This window comes from Sus scrofa, chromosome 2 (assembly GCF_000003025.6).
Source record: "Sus scrofa isolate TJ Tabasco breed Duroc chromosome 2, Sscrofa11.1, whole genome shotgun sequence".
In the NCBI taxonomy this organism is placed as follows: Eukaryota; Metazoa; Chordata; class Mammalia; order Artiodactyla; family Suidae; genus Sus; species Sus scrofa.
This window is the reverse complement of record NC_010444.4, coordinates 77,255,510-77,277,071: the sequence shown is the minus strand read 5'-3', so window position 1 is coordinate 77,277,071 and position 21,562 is coordinate 77,255,510.

Below are 21,562 nucleotides of genomic sequence, written 5' to 3'. Positions count from 1 at the left end.
GGGTCTGTGCTGTGTCTCCCCTGCCATGGGGTAACCTGGGACTGCCGCCCGTCCTGCCCTTCCCTGGCCCACTCACCAAGGGGCCCAAGCAGCCAGCTCTGGGCAGCCATCGCCCAGCTATGGGGCCTCCCCTGGGAAAATCCAGGGTGCTTGGAAGAAAAGGTATGGCTGAGCTTGCAGGAGCTTCTCCAGGCTGCCCAAGGACCTCAGGTCTCGGCCTCAAGGAAATGGGTGCTTGGCTATTTCTCTCCTCACAAGTCTCACTGACAGCATAGCTGCCCCCTCCAGTGGGACAAGCAGGCCCCAGGGCAGGGAACATGAAATGCAGGGTCAGGTCCAGCCCAGAGCAAGGGCAGGGCCTCACATCTACTGACTGAGGCCAACCTTGGACTTCTCTGGAGTCTCACATCTGACAGATGGCTTTTCTTCGCTCCCAGGCCTGCAGCCCCCAAGGCCCAGCCCCATTTTCCTTGAACCTTTCCTACAGGAACAGACCTACTATGTTGGGCTCCAGGTTGGATTACCAGGTCTGGCAGTAGGTAAGAAGGTTCTCCACTAAAGCCAGGCCAACACCAGCCCCCAGCCACAACGTGGAACACTCACCACCACCACCCAAAATGCCAGCAAGCTTTATCCCAGGCCACTTCCAGGCCTGTTCTATGTGCAAACTCCAATACCAGCCCCCTCACTGCAACGTGGAATGCTCACCCCCCCCCCAATGCCATCAAGCTTCATCCCAGGCTGCTTCCAGGCCTGTACTGGGTGCAAACAGCACCAAAGCTGGCCAGGCCAGGCAGTGGATGGGCAGAAAGGACTTTAAGGGCAGGCAGGACCAAGGCACATTCTGGGAAGCAGAAGTGGGAGGCAGACACACTTCACACACTCAGTTCTTTTTCCCTTTTCAGAACATTAGTACACTGAGTGGTACTAGGATACACTGCTGCCTGGCTGTCCACACCTCTGCTCCCCAGACTGGGTCAGTCCCTGCCAGGGCTCAGGGTGCACCTGGCTACCTGGCCTCACCTTCGCAGTCCACCCACACAGGCTGCTCCTCCACCCACTACAGCTCTCTGCCTATCTAAGGTGGGGGCAACCTCTGCCCACCACCTCCCCCAGCCTGTCCTCTGGGCATTTCCAGTGCCAGTTCCAGGAGACCCTCCCACCCCAACATGCTCAGTCAGGTCAGCTAATACCTAAAAGGCCCCCAATCCCAAAGCCACAGGATCCCTCCTGTGGAAACACCAGGAACAGGAGCCGGAGGGCAGAGAAGCCAGGTCAGGAGGGGTCCTGGGAGAGGGGACACTGAGAAGGAAGGGCAGAAATCCAGCAGCAGCAGGTCAGAGATCACCCAGAAAGAGAGGAGCTAAGGTCAGTGGAGGTTGAGAGTCACAAGAGAGGGGTCAGTGAATGACGGAGGAGCAGTCAGGAGGGGGTCACGAAATGCTGGAGAGTCACAAGGAAGTGCGGGGTCAAGGGTCACCAAAGAAGTAAAGTCCGGGGATCACCAAGAAGCGTGGGATAGGGGGTCGCCAAGAAGGGAAGGGTCAGGGAATCACCGAGGAGGGCGAGGAGAAAAGGTTGGGGTGCCGCCGTAGGTCAGGGTTCACGCGAAAGCGTATCGGGCAGGAGCTACAGCAGCGCAGGGTCGGGGGTCGCCGAGGAGGGCGGGGTTAGAGTTCAGAGGCGAAGGACCCGGACCCAGGGTCACGGCTAAGGGTGGGGTCGGAGGTCTTCGCGGAGGGCGGGGTCAGGGGGTGGCGGAGGAGGGCAGAGACCCGCCGCCGCCTCCCCCTGCCCGCGGCCCCGGAGCGCCGGAACCCCGGAACCCCCGGCCCCGGACGCGGGCGGCCGCCAGGAGCCAGGGCCCACGCGGGTCGGGGAGCGTGGCTCGGCAGGGCGGGGGCGGCGCGGGCGGGCTGGGGGTGGGACCGGGCGCGCCTCACCTCGGACTCGGGTCCGGCAGGGCGCGGAGCCCGCGGCGCCTCCGTTTCTCTGAGCTTCGCCGCGACCGCGCTCACTTCCGGGTTTCGAGCGCCATCTTGGGGGCCCCGCGCACTTCCGGTCATGCCGCGGGGCGGGGTCTCTGGTAGGCGGGTTGTGGGCGGGGTCTGGCGGGGCTGTCCCTCCAACCGTGGCCACTGAGCCCCCTTGAGGCCGACCCTTCTGCCGCGGCTCAGACTCCGCGAACGCTGGGTCCTGTACAAACCAACTCCTGTTGCTACCCTGGATTGTGGTTTACCCTTATGAGCCTCAGTTCTCTCCTCTGCAGCATGAGGGTAGGATGGAACCATTCCCACCTGCAAGCCTTTCTTTGCCCGACTGTGCCCTCCCCTGGTGCACTTTGACCCAGACCTTTCAGCCACTGGGGTTCTTGTATCCCGAAGATCTTGGCTGTGAAGCTCCTCGTCAGGGACATGCTGGCAACCATGTGAAAGAGTCAGGGTCCCCTAGATGCTCCCTCCCTTTACTGACTTCCCACCAATAGTTATTTGTTCATTAATCTGTTTCCACCCTGGAATAGGAGTTCTGGGACGCCCAGCCCCCAACACAGAGCCTGGTACCTGGAATCTGGTAAGCCCCAGGGGCCACCCAGAGAAAACACAGGGTCCTTCCAGGTAGGGCCATGGGGATATGGGTGGCTCCCCTGCTGGCTCTCTCCCCATTAGGGTTTCCAGGGGCCTGATGCAAATGATGCCGGGATTTGCCTCACTGCCAGGAAGAGGGTGGGACTTAGCCCTGGCACAGACAAGCTGTGTTCCTGTGACTTGAGCCCACTGGACCCATCAAGGGATAGGTCTGGCTGTTCAAGCAGAGCTAGTGCAGGAGACACTACCCCCTCCCCAGCAGAGTGTTCAGCAATGAAGTAACTGCCATCATGTCCCTGGACCCACCTCACCACCAGCCAAAGGCCTCCTATACCCAGTCCAACCCCTTGGCTATAGAGATCACCTCTCCACTTCCTTGTCTATCAGTGAACTTTTACGGATGCTGCTATGTCCATAGCCTTGAGCTGAACATATCTGGGGCTCCAGAAAGAACTTGGTTCTCATCCTTGCCTTCAGGAAACCCCCAGCTAGGGGAAACAGGCAGGACCAGACACTCCCATCTCCAAGATCAGGCCTAGGGCCCAGGGAGGGATAAAATCTCTTCCTAGGGCATCATGGAGAGTAAGGGTAGGGGGGTATTGAAGCTGGGGCTTTGAAGTTCAAGTATGAGTTTGCCAGACCGGGGCAGGGGGAACACCTTAGGAAGGGCAAATTAAAAGCTGTTCAGGGAGTTCCTGTTGTGACACAGTGGAAATGAATCTGACTAGTATCTGTGAGGATGCAGGTTCGACCCCTGGCCTCACTCAGTGGGTTAAGGATCTGGTGTTGCCATGAGCTGTGGTGTAGGTCACAGAGGCAGCTCAGATCCTACGATGCTGTGGCTGTGGTGTAGGCTGGCAGCTACAGCTCTGGTTCAATCCCTAGCCTGGGAACCTCCATATGCTGTAGGTGTGGCCCTAAAAAGAAAAAAAAAAAAAAAGCGTGGTCTGGTAAAGGAGATGAGTATGTTTAAACCTGTTTGCCCTAAAAATTCAGGCCAAGGGCCCCCCACATCCAAACCCATAAGCACAAGGAAGCTGATGGGGAAACCGAGACCCAGAGAGAAGTAATTTATCCAGAGTGAGCTTCACTTTGGCATGCATAGTTTTCAGCAATCAGGTTGTAGCTTTGACTTTGAAATTTTTTGTTTTTGTTTTTTTTAATCTTTTTAGGGCTGTACCCGCGGCATATGGAGGTTTCCAGGCTAGGGGTTGAATCGAAGCTGCAGCCACAGCATTCCAGGATCTGAGCCACAGCTGTGACCTACATCACAGCTCACGGCAACACCAGATCCTTAACTCACTGAGTGAGGCCACGGATCGAGCTCGGGTCCTCATGGATACTGGTCGGGTTCGTTTACCGCTGAGCCACGATGGGAACTCCTGGAACTATTTTTTATAGCTAATGAGAAACATTAATTTGAGCAATAGACACTTCAGATTCGAAAGGGTGAATAAGCTGACTTGGGGAAATAGAGTCCGGTGGCATTTTCCCATTTCGTCTCACACAGGACCAGCCACACAATTCGCAGGGCCAGTGAAAAATGAAATTGTAGGGCCCTTGTTCAAAAAGTATTAAGAACTCCAAGGCAGGAACCGCAGGGGATTAAGATGAGCACAGCCCCCCCGAACGCCAGGCCTGGGCGAGATCCCCAAGTCACATGCCCAGGAAGATGACCCTGCTCCCACCGTGGTCCTGTGAGGATGGGACTCATGTTACCTGCATTTTGCTGGTGGAGAAACCGAGGCACAGAACTGTTCCTCAGCCGGCCCAGGTCAGAGAGCAAACAGCGGGGAGGCGTGGATTCGACCTCCACCACGTCCACCTCAGGAAACCACGAGATCTCTACGGGTAACTCTGCTTGAAATGGCGGCAGTTTGCCCAGGCCAGGGTGGGTCCAGCCATCTCAGCATGGAAGAATTGCCAAGGCTGGGGATGTCTAGGGAATTAGTCAGATGTGGGGATTTCCAGGGAATTGCAAGAGATAGCCTGAGAGAGCAGAAGGGATGTAGCTCTGGAGCTCAAGGCCTGGCCTTGGGTGCTGTGTGACTCCTGGAAAGTGACTTAGCCTGTCTGTGCTTCAGCCTCCCCACCCACGTTAATAATAGTAGCCACCTACTAGGTAGTTCTGTAAACAGTGCCTAGTATTTAGCCATTGTGAATATTTCCAGGTGAACATCTGAAACATGGGGTTACCTAAGTGAACATTCAGTGGTCAGAAGTGCCTAAGGCTCCTCCTGGTCTGGTGAAGACAGGGCTCACAGAAGTCCAGGGCCCTATCAGAAGAAGCTGTTTGGAGCCTCCTCTTCACGCCCTCCCTCTGCCCTCATCCCATACAAGGACACCCCCCAAGTGTCCCCCAGGCACTGTTACCAGGCTGGAGGAAGTAGGGTCACAGACAAAATTCAGTTACATTTGAATTTCAAATACACGAAGAATAACTGTTTAGTGCAAGCATAACCCGTACAATGTTTGAGATATACCAAAGAAGCAGCCTCCTGATATCTGAAATTCACATCTAACTGGGATGGGAGTCCTGTGGTTTTCTTGGTGAAATGAAGCAACCCGACGTTGGGCGACCCCAGATAGAAATAGGGCCCCAGAGCTGAGCCAGGAGAAGGCTGGGCGAGGGGCCCACTCGCTCCGAGCCTCAGTGTTCCTGCCCGCTAAACCGGAGTGATGCTGGGACCTAACACACAGGCGAGCCCACGGTGCGGGTCATTATTTGCAACAGCGGAAAACTTGAGATGGACGAAGGTCAGGTCCCTGGGGCCCTCCCTGGGAGATGATGAGATTCTTGGGCTAACCCTCAGTGGGGAGCCCCCCCTCCCCGCCCCCACGCCCAGCCTCAGTTTCCCTCCTGGGAGGGAGTCGGGCTAGGCCCGCCCAGGGAGGAGGAGCTCGTGGTGACCGAACAGGTGGGGCGGGGCAGGTGGGCCCAGCCTGGCCCAGTTGGCTGGGGGCAGGGACTAGCCACTTCCTGTTTCTCCACATTCTGGAAAGCCCCGGCGTTCCCAGTTGAGGAGCGCCTCCTCCCTCCCGAGCGGGCGGGCGCCACTGGGCCGGGGTCCCTCACCACTTCTCCTTTCCACACCCACTTCCCCCCTGCCCCCCTCCCGCGCCGGCTCAGTTCCCGCCTCCTCCCCCCGTCCCCCTCCCCCCTTCTTTTCCCATCCTTGCTCCGGCCCCCCGCTTTTCTCTCCTTCCCAAGCCTCAGTCAGGCCTTCGCCGAGGCGCGGTAGAGGAAACTGAGGCAGAAGCAGCCCAGGTCCCACATGCCATGTCTGTGCCCCCACCCCCCCACCCCGCGCTTCTCTCTTCATCGTCCATCTTTCCTGCTCCTTCTTTCTGTCGCTGTCCCCAGGTCCCTTGCTCTGTCCCATCCTCTAGTCCCTGTTCCCACCAGTGGCAACGCCACCCAGTCCAGCCTCTACACCCACCTGTGCCCTGGCCCACCTGCCGCTTGCGCCGAGATGTCCTCAGGCGGCGCTGGCTGGCTGGTTCCAGGGCCCTACGGCTCCCTCCTGCCCGGCCTGAGCCCAGAGCAGGATGGTGCCAGGCCCTGCCAGGGCTGCCTCTGAGCCAGGGTGACTTCAGGGAGCAGCAAACTTGTCCAACGGGTTTGAGATCCGCCCCAGACAGGCTTCCCGCCTCTGCACTGAAGCTAGGACACCAGAGCTGGAGGGGTTAAATGTCACACCCTAACTAAGCACCCCCCCAGCCCAGGCTGGTTTGAGGCTGGGTCCTAACATTGGGGAACATGTGGGAGGGGAAGAAACATCAGCAATCCACCCATCAAGCCCAGAGGAGAAGAACTGTCAGGGAGAGGGTCCAGCACATGCAAAGGCCCAGAAGAGCCCTGGGGATGAGGTGGGGAGGGGAGGTAGAGGCTGCAAGCACAATGAAGCTGGGATGGGGAGGGTGGGATGGGGGGCCCACAAAACTAGGGCGAGGCCTTTATCTGGGGGGCACTAGGGAGCTGTTGAAGGTTATGGAGCAATGGAGTGCTAGTCAGGGTGCAGCTGGAGGTCACTCAATCTGCCACTAGACAGAGTGAGGCCAAGAGACCACATCTCCGAAACTCATTTGGTAGCAAGATAGCCTGGAGGAGGCTGAGCTGCTGGCCCAAAGCTAAAGGAGCCAAACTTAGAATTTCTTTCCGGAGTTCCCTTCATGCTTCAGTGGTTAACGAAGAACCTGACTAGGATTCATGAGGTTACGGGTTCAATCCCTGGCCTCGCTCGGTGGGTTAAAGATCCGGCGTTGCCGTGAGCTGTGGTGTAGGTCACAGATTTGGCTCAGGTCCCGTGTTGCTGTGGCTGTGGTATAGGCCGGTGGCTACAGCTTCAATTCGACCCCTAGCCTGGGAACCTCCATATGCCATGGGTACAGTGCTAAAAAGCAAAAAAAAAAAAAAAAAAAAAAAAAAAATTTCTTTCCATCGAAGGCCAATAGGGAGACAGGTGGTTTGAACTGGAGAGAAGAGGTGTGGGAGGGGTAAGGACCATCAGGATGTCCCCCTCCGCAGCCCCTGACCCCACCTTGGAGGGGACTCAAACTGGCTTTGTCCCCAAGGCAATGGGGAGCTAGGGAGGATTTAGAGCACCAGCGGAGACGCAGCTAGGGCAAGGGTGAGCATCGAAGGGGGAGAGGGCACAGGGAGGGGTCCAGGTAAACTGGAGAGGGAGAGGAGACTGACTGAAGGTTTGGGGCCACACATCCATCCACTAAATATCTGTCATCCCTGGGCCAGGCCCCAGGGACACAGCAGAGATCAGAGCCACGCCGTTATGCTCCTGGGCCACAAGGAACCAGGACACCCCTGCAGTGCCAGACTGCTGTGCTTCCTTCCCACATCGCTGCCACACAAGTGCCAGCAGTTGACAAAGCCTTGCCTTCTCCTGCCTTTCCTTCCAGTTATAGACCTGGGAGGTCTATAGACCTGGCCAGCCCTGAGCACTGATGTCACCTGTGCTAGGACTTCCTGAACCTTCACCTTGGATCTGCCCAGACCCAAGGGGAATTTCCAAGCCAAATGGAGCTGAGCTGACTCATGGCCAGGCCAGGCCCTGGTGGTCCTGAGGGTCATGGGGGGCATTTGGAGAACTTGGCTGGAACTCACCACCCTCCATCCTCCAGGCTTAGGAATAAGCCAGACTCCCCAGCCTTGGGTCCTGAGTGCCCATCAGAATCTGCAGGGCAAGGGCAGGAATTCGGGCTCTAACTGATGAGAATTAGGGTCAGGGATAAGGGCTGGTCTGGATGTTTTTCCTCTCCTGCCGGTCATCTCATGTCCCAGGGATGCAAGAATGACCAGCAGAGGAGTTTCCTTGTGGCCTAGCAGTTAAGGATCCAGCATTGTCACTGCTGTGGCTCAAAATGGCAAAAGTTCAATCCCTGCTCTGGGAATTTCTGTATGCCGTGGGTACGGCCAAAAACAAAAGAATGGCCAGAAGAGTAGAATGGAGCTCCAGCAGCAGGGCATGAGGTTAATATTTCCCGGGTTCAAATCTCAGCTTGGCCTGTGGCTTTGTGATCACAGGCAAGTTACTTAACCTTTATGTGCCTCTATTTCCCCATCTATAAAATGGGGGAGGAGTTCCCTTCATGGCTCAGTGGTTAACAAATCCGACCAGGAACCAAGAGGTTGCAGTTTTGATCCCTGGCCTTGCTTAGTGGGTTAAGGATCTGGCATTTCCATGAACTGTGATGTAGGCTCAGATCCCATGTTGCTGTGGCTGTGGCGTAGGCCAGAGGCTACAGCTCCGATTAGACCTGTAGCCTGGGAACCTCCATATGCTGCAGGTGCAGCCCTAAAAAGATAAATAAATAAATAATAAAAAAAATAAAGTAAAATGGGAGAAATCTGAGTTCCTGTTGTGCCTCAGGGGATTAATAACGTGACTTATAACCACGAGGATGCAGGTTCAATCCTTGGCCTTGCTAAGTGGGTTAAGGATGCAGCATTGCTGTGAGCTGTGGCATGGGTTGTAGATGTGCTCGGATCTGGTGTTGCTGTAGCTGTGGCTTAGCCTTGTAGCTGCAGCTGCAATTTGACCCCTAGCCTGAGAGCTTCCACATGCCACAGGTGGGCTATAAAAAGAAAACAAAGTGGGGGAGGGAATCAGAGTACCTCCCTTGATGAATTTTTCCGAGAATTTGGCAAAAGCCAGTATAAGCTTAGAGATTTTATAGTAACAATGTTTACAAAAGCCAAAATCAGGAGTTCCTGTCATGGCTCAGCAGTAACAAATCTGACTGGTATCCATGAGGATAGAATTTCAATCCCTGGCCTCACTCAGTGGGTTAAGGATCTGACATTGCAAGGACCTGAGGTGTAGGTTGCAGCCGAGGCTCAGGTCTGGTGTTGCTGATGCTGTGGTGTAGATCGGTGGCTACAGCTCCGATTCGACCCCTAGCCTGGGAACCTCCGTATGCTGCAGATGTGGCCCTAAAAAGACCCCAAAAAAAAATCATTATAGCAGGATTCATAATAGCCAAGAAGTGGAAACAATCACACTATAGTTTAGCTGATGAATGGATACACACACTATGTCCTCCACACAGAGAAGCAGCACTCAGCCTGAAAAGGAGAAAAGCAGCGACACTCGCTACCACGTGGATGGACCTGGAGACCACGATGCTCGGTGAGAGAAGCAGACACAGAAGGACACACAGTGTGGGATTCCATGGGTGGGAAACGTCCAGAAGAGTCACATCCTCAGAGACAGAGGATGGGTCCTGGTTGTCAGGGGCTGGGGGGAGGGTAGAGGTGACAGCTGTTGGGGACAAGATGTTTTATGGGGTGATGACAGTGTTTTGAAACTAGAAGTGGGGGCAATTGTAGCGCAAGGTGAGTGTGCCAACTGCCATTGGACTATACACTCTATTATTTATTTATTTATTTATTTATTTATTTTGCTTTTTAGGGCCACATCCGCGGCATGTGGAGATTCGCAGGCTAGGGGTTGAATTGGAGCCGCAGCTGCTGGCCTACACCACAGCCACAACAACACAGGATCCAAGCCTCGTCTGCAACCTATACCACAGCTCATGGCAACACCAGATCCTTAACCCATTGAGCCATGTGAGGGATCGAATCTGTGTCCTCATGGATGCTAGTCAGATTCATTAACCACTGAGCCACGACGGAAACTCCAAGGACTGTATACTTTAGAATGGTTCATTCTATCGTGTATGAATTTCACCAAAATAAAACAGAAGAAAACAGCCATCATCCCTGGCAGTCAAAGGGGTGATAGATGTCACTGCCAGGCCATCATCAAATTCTGAACTAAAGTTGCAAACATGTTTGAGAAGTTCCATGGCCACTGCTGATGATCATTGCTTTGGACAGCAGGGACACTTGATGTGACTGGATAAGAAGGCTGCTCACTGGGAGTTCTCTGGTGGCTCAGTGGATTGAGAATATGATGCTGTCACTGCTGTGGTGCAGGTTCCATCCTTGACCCAGGCACTGCCACATGTCGTGTGTGTGTGTGTGTGTGTGTGTGTGTGTGTGTGTGTGTGGCCATGAAAAAAAAAAGAAGTCTTTTTATCCCTGTGGTCTTCCTCCCCAAGCCCATCACCTTGGTCTAAACCTGAGAAAAACGCCTGACAAACCCAATCAAGGGACAGTCTATGAAATACCTACCCTAGCCCCCTCAAAGCCATCCAGTCATCGAAAATAAAGAAAGTCTGAGAAACTGTCATGGCTCAGAGGGGCCCAAGGAGATGTGACAAAGACATGTCATGTGCGATCCTGATGGAGTCTTGGGGCAGAAAAGGGACATTAGGGAAAAATGAAAGAAATTTGGGGGGAAAAAATGAGGCTTTTGGTTGGTAGTAATATATCAATGACACCACACTAATGTCAGATGTTATCAGCAAGACAAAGGGGGTCCCAGGACGCAAGAACTCTGTGCATCACCTTTGCAACTTTTCTGTAAATCTAAAGTTAAGCTGGAGTTTCCTAGTGGCCTAGCAGTTAAGGATTCGGTGTTGTTAGTGTGGTGGCTCTGGTTTGAACTCTGGCCAGGGAACTTCTGCACGCCATGGTGGTCGGGGGGGAGGGGGGAGCCAAAAGTAAGTAAAATGTAATAATAAAATGCCAAATTTTAAAAAATTAATAATAGGAAAATAAAACTAAGCCTAGTGAAAAGTAAACAAAGGGTAAGGCTTAACTGTACTTTCCCACTCTGATCCATGGGAAGAAGCCCACCCAGGCGGACCACCTTCAGCTCCAAAATCCCCTGCATGAATCTTGCCTCCCAGATTGGTTAGAATCTTTTGGTTGCAAGTGACAGAAACTGCAACTGAAACTGGTGTTTTTTTTTTTTTTTTTCTTTTAAATGGGAAATTTTTGTTCATGGAAGTGAAAGGTCCAGGGATAGATTTAACTCAGAGGTCTCCCCCTCAGCATGGTTGACATTTGGGACCAGATGGTTCTATGTGTTAACCAGCTATCCTGGGCACTGTGAGGTGTTGAGCAGCATCCCTACCTTCCACCCACTCGATGCCAGGAGCCCCCTCCCCAGGTCCTGACAACTGAAGATATCCCCAGATGTTGCGCAGTGTCCTCCGGGGGCAAGACTGCCCAGATCCAGCTAGTTTCAGGCTCACCTGGATCCAGGACCTTCCAACAGTGTCACAAAAATTGTCCACCTCTCCATCTCTCAACTCAGCTATCCTCTTTCTTGGCTTTTTCTTTTCTTTCTTTCTTTTTTTTCTTTTTTTGGCTTTTTGCCATTTCTTGGGCTGCTCCTGCAGCATATGGAGGTTTCCAGGCTAGGGGTTGAATCAGAGCTGTAGCCACCAGCCTACGCCAGAGCCACAGCAACGCACGAGGGATCCGAGCCGCATCTGCAACCTACACCACAGCTCACGGCAACGCCAGATCCTCAACCTACTGAGCAAGGCCAGGGATCAAACCCGCAACCTCATGGTTCCTCGTCAGATTCGTTAATCATTGTGCCACGATGGGAACTCCTTTTTTGGCTTTTTCTTGAAGAGTTTTCCCTTTTATGGGCACGAAGATGGTGCTTGCAGCCCCAGACCAAATCAGATCCCCTTATCAGCTTAACAGCCCCAGCAGAACATCAGTACCTCTTCCCCAAGAGACATAGCAAAAGTCCCAGTGGAGCTTCCAATTGGCTCAACTTCAGTCACATGTCCTTGTTGAACCAATCTCTGTGGTCAGGTAATGGAAAGCCCTGATTGCCCAACCTGGGATCACACCATTGTATGGAGTCAGCCAGTGGGGTGAGAATACCATAATGTCAGCCAGTGGGGTGAATGGAGTCAGCCAATAGGGTGACTCTCTGAACTGGATTGGAAGCAGTAGAGCCCCCATTTGGGTGAGGCTATCTAGAAGGACAGCATCAATAAATGAATGTGTGCTGTAGCGATTTCTCAGTAGATACATGCTGGATGTAAAATGATGAATGGTGGAATGAATGGTAAGCCTGGGGTGGTCCCCATATATGGTCTGTATTAGTTAGCTACTGCTGCATAACAAATTTCCCAGGGCCGGCAGAACTGAGTCCTGTGCTCAGGATGCATCAAGGTGTTGGCCAGGGCTGGGGGCTCTCCAGGGAGAGGACTACTTTCCAACCCCCTCACCTTGTTGCAGGATTTATTTCCTTGCTGTTATAAGACCGAGAGTCCTGGAGCTCCCTCTGTGGCACAACGGAATCTACAGCATCTTGGGAGTGCTGGGACACGGGTTTGATCCCTGGCCCTGTGCAGTGGGTTAAGGATCCATTGCTGCCGTATTCACAGGGCTTACCTTGCGGCCACAGCTCGGATCTGATCCCTGGCCCCTGGGGGCTCCATATGCCCTGGTACAGCCAAAAAAAAAAAAAAAAAAGACCAAGGGTCATAGTTCTTGCTGGCTGCTAGCTGGAGGCTGCCCTGGGCCACACATGGGCTTCTCCAACTCAGCTGCTTCCTTCAAACCCACAGGGGGAAGTAGGTCTTATTGTAAATGATGTCACCTGATCACAGAGGGACATCCCATCACCTGGGCAGCTGTCTGTTAGTCCCTCCCCTCTCAAGAGGAGTGGATGACACCCAGGTGTGACCAGCAGGAGGTGGGATCACAGGCCTTGGGGTCTGTCCTTCACACAGCCTGCAGCCTCCAGAGAGGAAGCACCGCTGTTTTGCACCTCAGCGCTTGAGTGCAATAGAGTATGGCTGCATCCAATTCTGGAAACACTAGCCCATGGACCCTGCCCAGCTGTGTAGGATCTGCATCAAGCCAACAGTGATGTTTACAGAGGAAGACTTGTTTTTCCTTTTTTGGCTGCTCTGCTGTGGCATATGGAGTTCCTGGGCCAGGGATCAGATTCCAGATGCAGCTGCAGCAACGCCGGATCCTTGAACCCACTGTGCTGGGCTGGGGACCAAACCTGCATCCTGGGGCTGCAGAGACGCCGCCAATCCCATTGTGCCAAAGCAGCAACTCTAGAAGAAGACTTATTTTGTGAAATTTGCATATTCATGTCCACGAGTAAAATTTTGCTGGCATGGCTGCTTTTGTGACACCACAGCCAGAGCTGAGCAGGTGCAAGTGTCCATCCAGCCACAGAGCTGAAAAGGTTTCTTCTATGGCCTTTGGCAGGAGAGGCTGATTGACTGAGCCCTGCTTTCCTTCACCCCACGGTGGGCAAGGAGGCAGGGACCCCTCCACCCAGGAGTCTCCTCTGTCTTGTGGGAGCTGGTGAGAGAGAGGAGGAACCTCAGCCTCCAGGCCAGCAAGGGAACTTCAGACCACCATGTGCCAGCTCTGAGGGTCACTGTCACCCTTCAGGTAGCCTGGGGCTGGGGGCATCCCCAGGCAGGCACGGCTTAGCCAGGAGGCTTAGGAGAGTGCTTCTGAGGAGGTGACCTGAAGCTGACACCTGAATGGGTGAGGAGGGACTCAGCTGGACACTGGGAGGCAGACCCTGGGGGAGACAGAAGCTGCTCTGGTGACACAAGGTGAAAGGACGATGGGCCAGAGCAAAATGACCACTGGCCAAGTCCACATGCTCCAGACCCCCATAGACAATTAGGTCACTGCATCCTGGCACACTGGTGGGCATCCCCCACGCACCCCCAATCTGGCCTTCCCCCAGCCTCAGTTTCTCCAGTGATAGAGTGGGGGTTCTGCCCCATGATGTCCCAGAATTTCAGGTCTGTGCGGGCCTGGCTGTGTCAGCCTGGCCACCACAGCTCTTGGGCTCCCAAGGTCCAGCTACGCAATGGGCTTATGGTCCTTGGGGGGGCTGCAGCCCCATCTTCCCCCTCCCATGTGTCCCATTCTGGTAAGTGCTGCCCCGAGCCCCACACCCATTCAGACCAAGGGAGACTGGCTCCAGGCTGAGAGTGTCAGGGAAAGGAGGGCCTGCAGATGGGCCAGCTCCCCAGCGCCCCCCCTTCCTGCCAGGATGCCTGCTGCCCCTGGGCTGACCTGCTGTCCTGCCCCTCCCCGAGTGCTTTCCTGGCCACTAGGGTCTCTGAGTTGGAGCCAGTGGCCCTTGTCACAGGTGGGCCCGCTGAGGCCAAAGGTAGGTCTCGGACCCCAGAGCTGGGGCTGGGATCCAGGGTCCTGAGAGAGCCGGAGTGGACGTGGATGCCACTGGGTAGGCTTTCTCCCCTTGCATCACCCCCACTCACCCACGCGTCCATTCTCTCCCTCATTTATTCACTCAATAGGTTCTGGTGCCCACCGTGTTCTGGCAGACCTGGCCCTGGCAACCCAGTTCAAGCTATTGACCCATGTGTGTGCCGATGGATGAATGGATAAACAAGATGTGGCTGACCCTGCTCACGTCTTTTGTTGTTGTTGTTTTATTGGAGTATAGTTTTACTGAAGTATAGTTGGTTGCTGCTCATGTCTTAGTAGCATCACTTTCTGTTTCTCTCTCTCTCTCTCATTTTTTTCCCCCTGTGGTTTGGTGGGGTTTTTTGTTCTTTGTTTTATTTTTTTTTATTTTTTTTGCATGAAACCCAGTTGTTTTTCCTGTTAAGTTTCCCACAGTCTAGAACTTGCTGATGTGTTTCCCTGTGATGGTTACAGTTTTTTCGAATAGGTAGCTCGTTCTCTTGTTTCAAAACTTCAGAGTCAAAAGTACACCCAGAGGGCAGCCACTGTGGGAGTGTCTGGCAGCTCGTCAACAAGCTAAACAGAATTGCCGCCTGATCCAGCAGCTCTGCTCCCAGATGTGAACTCCAAGCCCTGGAGGCAGAGACCCAAACAGGTACCTACCTGAGCATGAACATTCATAGCAGTGGGGTCACAACAACCAAAGGTGGAAGCAGCCCAGTTGACCATGGACAGGTGATGGGTAAACACGATGTGGTCCATGCGCACACTGGAATATTGTTCAGCCTTAAAAAGGCAGGAGATTCTCACACCTGTTCCAACATAGGTGAACCTTGAGGACGTGATGCTCAGTGAGAGAAGCCAGACACAGAAGGACAAAGACTGTCTGATGCCACTCCCAGGAGGTCCCTAGAGGAGTCAGATCCACAGAGACAGGAAGGAGATGGTGGGGTCAGGGGCTGGGGGAGGGGAGGGGGAGTTAGTGTTTCATGGGGACACAGTTTCAGTTTGGGAAGATGGGAAGGTCCTGGAGAGAATTGTGGGGATCATCACACAACAATGTCAATGTGCTTCATGCCACTGAGATGTGCACTTAAAAATGGTGACGTTGGAGAGTTCCCATTGGGGCTCAGCAGTAACAAATACACCTAACATCCATGAGGACGCGGGTTCAATCCCTGGCCTGGCTCAGTGGGTTCAGGATCCGGCATTGCCGTGAGCTATGGTGTAGGTCGCAGACGCGGTTCAGATCTGGCATTTCTGTGGCTGTGGTGTAGGCTGGCACCTGCAGCTCCGATTTGAACCCTAGCCTGGAAACTTCCACATGCCTCAGGTGCAGCCCTAAAAAGACAGAAAAAACAAAAATGGTGAAGATGGTAAAGTTTCTGTTATGTGTATTTTATCACAAAAGGGTGTGCCCATATTACCATCCCCCTCCCAAGGTGCCCTGGGTGTCCTTCCAGAGGAATCCCTCCCAAAACAATAATAGCCTGGCCTAGTCCCCAGCTCCCTGCCCCGTCTGCCACAGTCTGCCACATGTGCACTTTTTTTCCCACCTAGCATCTGCCAAGTTCATTGGGCGCCAGTTCTTTTGGGGGCTGCACAGTATTCCCTGCTTGGGATGTGCTACCACTGGTTTACTCCCTTCCCCAGGGGATTTCTAGGGTGTTTCCAGGCATGGCTTCCTGTGCCAGGGGCAGCCACGTGGTCCAGGCAACCCCATGTGGGCAAGTGAACTGGGAAGTGACCCCTGTCAGCGATCCAGCCCATGCAGTCCTACACTGTGTGTCCTTCTGTGTCTGCTTCTCTCACTGAGCATCATGGCTCAAGGTCCATCCCCATGGTAGCGAGCGTCAGTGCTTCTCTCCTTTTCAGGATGAGTGATGCTCCGTGTGTGGAAGGACCACATTTATTTATTTATCACCCATCCATCGATGGACACTCAAGTTGTTTCCATTTTTTGGCTGTTGTGACGTATGGTGCTGTGAACACGGGTAAACAAGCATCTCTTCTTACTTCCCTGCTTTCAGTTCTTTTGGGGATGCACCCAGGGGTGGGATTGCTGGGTCACATATAGTAGTTCTGTTTAACTTTTTGAGGAACCTCCAGACTGTTTTCCGTGGTGGCTGTACCCTTTTACTTTCCTGACGGCTGTGCCCAAGGGTTCCCAAACACTCTCCACATCCTTGCCTACACCTGCTATTTCTTTTCTTTTAATTTAAAATTTAACTTTATTTTTTTTTTCTTTTTAGAGGCACACCAGCAACATATGGAAGTTCCAGACTAGAGGTCGAATTGGAGCTGCAGCTGCTGGCCTACACCACAGCTCATGGCAACACCAGATACTTAACTCACTAAGTGAGACTGAGGATCAAACTCGCATCCTCATGGACACTAGTCAGGTTCCTAACCCACTGAGCAACAAGGGGAACTCCAATCATGAATATTTTCAAATGCAGAGAAGAGTTAAGAGGATTTTGTATTTAAAAATTCGGTACCGGGAGTTCCCATCTTGGTTCAGTGGAAACAAATCTGACTAGTATCCATGAGGATGCAGGTTCGACCTCTGGCCTTGCTCAGTGGGTTAAGGATCTGGCGTTGCCATGAGCTGTGGTGTAGGTCGCAGATGCAGCTCAGATCTGGTGTTGCTGTGGCTGTGTTGTAGGCCAGCAGCTACAGCTCCGATTTGACCCCTAGCCTGGGAACCTCAATAGGCTGCAGGTGCAGCCCTAAAAAGATTAAAAAAAAAAAAAGTTAAGTGACAAAACCAGGAGTTCAGCTGGTGTCTCAGCTGACTAAGGATCCAGTATGGTCACTGCTGGGGCATGAGTTTGATCCCTGACCCGGGAGATTCTGCATGTCATGGAGGGTGGCCAAGAACAACAACAACAAATGGCCAAATCAAAACAAAAACAAAAGAAAAGGACGAAACTAAGTGCTAATGAGAAGGCAGAACAACTGGAACGCACAGATGTTGCCAGAGGGGCTGCCGCTGCTTTGGAAGACAGCTAGGACCTTCCTCAAAATGTGAAACCTAGCCTTGTCAGATGATCCAGCTGTTCCACCCCTGGGTATTAACTGGAGAGAAATGCAAACTTCTAGCCACACAAAAACCTGCCACACGTGTTCTTGGCAACAGGATTGGGAAATCACCCCAAACTGAAGACAGCCGACATATTCCTCAGCTGGTGAATGGATGAACAAGCTATGGAACATCTTTGTGAAGGTGCAGTGTCTGGATCTGACAAGGATCCAGTGCTCGCCCCAATTATTGGGGTGAAAGAAACCAGGCTCCTACCATGTGGTGCCATTGGGTGACCTCCTGGAGAAAATTGAGCTATGCTATGCTGCCAAAACTTTTTTAAAATCTTTTTAGGGCCGCACCTGCAGCATATGGAGTTTCCCAGGCTAGGGGTCAAATTGGAATTGGAGCTGTAGCCACTGGCCTACGCCACAACCATAGCAACGCCAGATCCAAGCGGCATCTGCAACCTATATATATCATAGCCCACGGCAACACTGGATCCTCATGCCGCTGAGTGAGGCCAGGAATCAAACCAGCATCCTCATGTATACTGGTCAGATTCGTTTCCGATGAGCCACTATGGGAACTCCTGGGGCCAAAACTTGATTGGCGCTTGGGGAGGGCTGGGGGTGAAGGGCAGGGAGGACAGGGACACCAGGGGTGAGGAAAAGGTTTTATTTATTTATTTATGCTTTTTCAGGGCTGCACCCACACCACATGGAAATTCCCAGGCTAGGGGTCTAATCGGAGTTGCAGCTGCCGACCTACGCCACAGTTAGAGCAACATCAGAGCCGAGCTGCGTCTGCGACCCACACCACAGTTCACTGCAACCCCGGAATCTTAACCCGCTGAGTAAGGCCAGGGGTCAAACCCACATCCTCATGGATACTAGTCCGGATCTTAATCCCCTGAGCCACTGTAGGAACTCCAGTGATGGAAGTATTTTATTTCCTGAATATGGCCCTGATTATAGGGCCGTATCCTTTCGCCGAAATTCATAGAACTGTGCACTTAAAGGGGTGAGTTTTTCTGTAATAAATCACTCTAAGAACCTTATGGATGAGTTTCCTGGGCTGCTGTAACCGGTGGCCCCAAACTGAGTGGGTTAAAACAGCAGAAATTTTGGAGTTCCTGCTGTGGTGCAATGGGATCAGCAACATCTCTGCAGTGCTGGGATGCAGGTTCAATCCCCCACCCAGCACAGGGGATTCAAGGATCCTGCATTGCCACAGCTGCAGCTCGGATCTGATCCCCGGCCTGGGAACTTCATATGACTCGGGGCTGCCAAAAAAAGAAAAAACCAAAAAACATGAAACAACAGAAATGTACTCTCACATTCTGGAGGCCAGACATCTGAGATTAAGGTATCAACAGGGCTGGGGGCTCCCAGGGAAGGTCTCTCCTGCCTCTTCCAGCTTCTGGGGGCTCCGGGTGGCCTTGGGCCTGTGGCCACATCACTACCCTTTTTTCCACCCCATCTTAAGGTGGCTTCTTGCTGGTTGTCACCCCTGCATGCCATTCCTGCATGTTTTTATGAAGACATCTGTCATTGGTTTTAGATGCCACTTAAGTTACCTGGGAAGTTCTCAACTCAGGATGGTCACCTTGATTACAATGGCAAATACTCTGTTTCCAGGTGAGGTCACATTCATAAGTTCTGGGGATTTGGACGTGAACATCTCTTGGGAGGAGGGCACCATTCAACGTGTGACACCTTACTTAAAAATAAAAACAGGAGTTCCCGTCGTGGCGCAGTGGTTAACGAATCCGACTAGGAACCATGAGGTTGCAGGTTCGATCCCTGCCCTTGCTCAGTGGGTTAACGATCCGGCGTTGCCGTGAGCTGTGGTGTAGGTTGCAGACGCGGCTCGGATCCCGCGTTGCTGTGGCTCTGGTGTAGGCCGGTGGCTACAGCTCCGATTGGACCCCTAGCCTGGGAATCTCCATATGCCGCGGGAGCGGCCCAAGACCAAGAAATAGCAAAAAAATAAAAAAATAAAATAAAATAAAATAAAAACAGTAGTGGCTCTATGGGAACACTTTCTCCCAAATACTTCGGCCTGCACATTATGTCCAGGAATGTTTTGAGAAAAATCCTGGATGTCATATCCTTTGGTTTATAGGTTGCACATCTCTAAGGCAGTGGTTACTAGCTGAGGGTGGTCCTGCCCCCCACTCCAGGGGACACTCAGACACCTCTGGGGACATCTGTGATTGTCTTCACTGGGGCTGCTCCTGGTATGCAGTGGATGTTGGTGCACACACACACACACACACACACACACACGCACATGCGCTCACACGCACTCACACATGCACTTGGGGAGCCTGGGCCATGATCTCTACCCGCCCCCTGGCGGCCACACGGGTCCACACAGACCCAGCCTCTAACCTAACTATGGCTGGATTCCATGGCGCGGGCTGACCTGGTTTTTTTGTTTTTTTTTATTTTTTATTTTTTTTATTTTTTTTTATTTTTTTATTTTTTTATTTTTTTTTGTCTTTTGTCTTTTGTTGTTGTTGTTGTTGTTATTGTTGCTATTTCTTGGGCCGCTCCCGCGGCATATGGAGGTTCCCAGGCTAGGGGTTGAATCGGAGCTGTAGCCACCGGCCTACGCCAGAGCCACAGCAACGAGGGATCCGAGTCGTGTCTGCAACGTACACCACAGCTCACGGCAACGCCGGATCGTTAACCCACTGAGCAAGGGCAGGGACCGAACCCACAACCTCATGGTTCCTAGTCGGATTCGTTAACCACTGCGCCACGACGGGAACTCCTGACCTGGTTTTTTTGGATGCAACTCTCTGGCCCCTGGGGGCCCCATTTTGCAGGTGGGGGGCTGGGCTGACCCTCTGGAAAGCCCCTGAGCCCAAGAGCCTGACATTTAAGAGACCCGCCAAATGGAGGGAGATCCAGGGCAGGGCAGGCAGCCAGGAGAATGGTTGGGAGGATATCTGGCCTCCTCAGTCCTTGGGGAGGGGGTGAAGGGGGTCTTGGCATCAGAGCTGAGGGAAGCAGGGGGGTCAGTGAGGAGGCTGAAAAGGAGCAATTGAGCCCAGGGGCTGGCTGGGCATAAGTGTTAGTGTGAGAGCTGTGGGTGGGCAGGAGAAATGATCTAGGTAAGTGATACGGTACAGAGGAAGAGATGGCACACAGAGAGACCTAAGCTCTGGAGGGCTCCATGTTTAACCTGGAGCCTTATCTGTAACCTGGGGCCCCCACCTGTAACCTGGGGTGCCCTCCTGTAACCTATAGGCCTCCATTTATTTATTTAAAATGTCTTTTTAGGGCTGCACCTGCAACATAGTTCCTAGGCTAGGGGTTGAATCGGAGCCGTAGCCACTGGCCTACACCACAGCCACAGAAATGCCAGATCCTAGTCATGTCTACAACCTACACCACAGCTCATGAGAACACTGGATCCTTAACCCACTGAGCGAGGCCAGGGATCCAACCTGTGTCCTCAGGGATACTTGTCAGATTTGTTTTTGCTGAGCCACGACAGGAACTCCAAGGCCTCCGTTTATAATCTGAGGCCACCCATCTGTAAACTGGGCTCCCCCATCTGTAACCTGGGCCCTTCACTTGTAACATGACCCCCCCACCTATAATCTTGGGTCTCCCACTATAACCTGGGCCCCCACCTCTAACCTGGGGCCCCCTCCTCTTACCTGGAGCTCTAACCTATAACCAGGGGTCCCCCACCTGTAAGCTGGGGCCTCTCAGTTGTAACATGAGTCCCCCAACCTATAATCTTGAGTCTCCCACTATAACTTGGGCCCCCACCTATAACCTAATGCATCCACATATAACCTGGGGTCCCTACCTATAAACTGGGGCACCTCAATGGTCTCCTCAGACCCCATCCTAAATCCCCAATAATCTGGGGATCCCACCTGTAACCCAGGGTCCTTAGAACCTGCAGGGTGGTGAGGGTGAGAACAGGCTAGAAAATCATTTTTCCCAGGGCTACCATAAATATTCACAACTATCTCCCATGCCTATAATCAGTCCGTTTGTCACAGTTTACCATCCCAGAGGTCAGGCTGCCTCTCTCAGTCCCAGGTGGCATCCCTCGCTGCTCAGTCTTTTCTATCTGTGGTGATTCATAAAGTAAACATACAGCTCACTTCCGATGGCCTCTTATATTTGACGACATATGATATTGTTACTCCCACACTTAGAGACATGGGGTGTGAGAGGCCTAGAACCCCCAGCTGAGGATCCCTGCTGGACAAAGGGCTGGGGCCTATAAAATGGTCCCTGGAGAGGTCAGAGCAGCCCTCACAGGGGTCTCATGCTGGGAGGATCCTCATGTGCTGGCCCGGCTTGGGTTTGGTTCTTGCTATGAATCTTACATAAG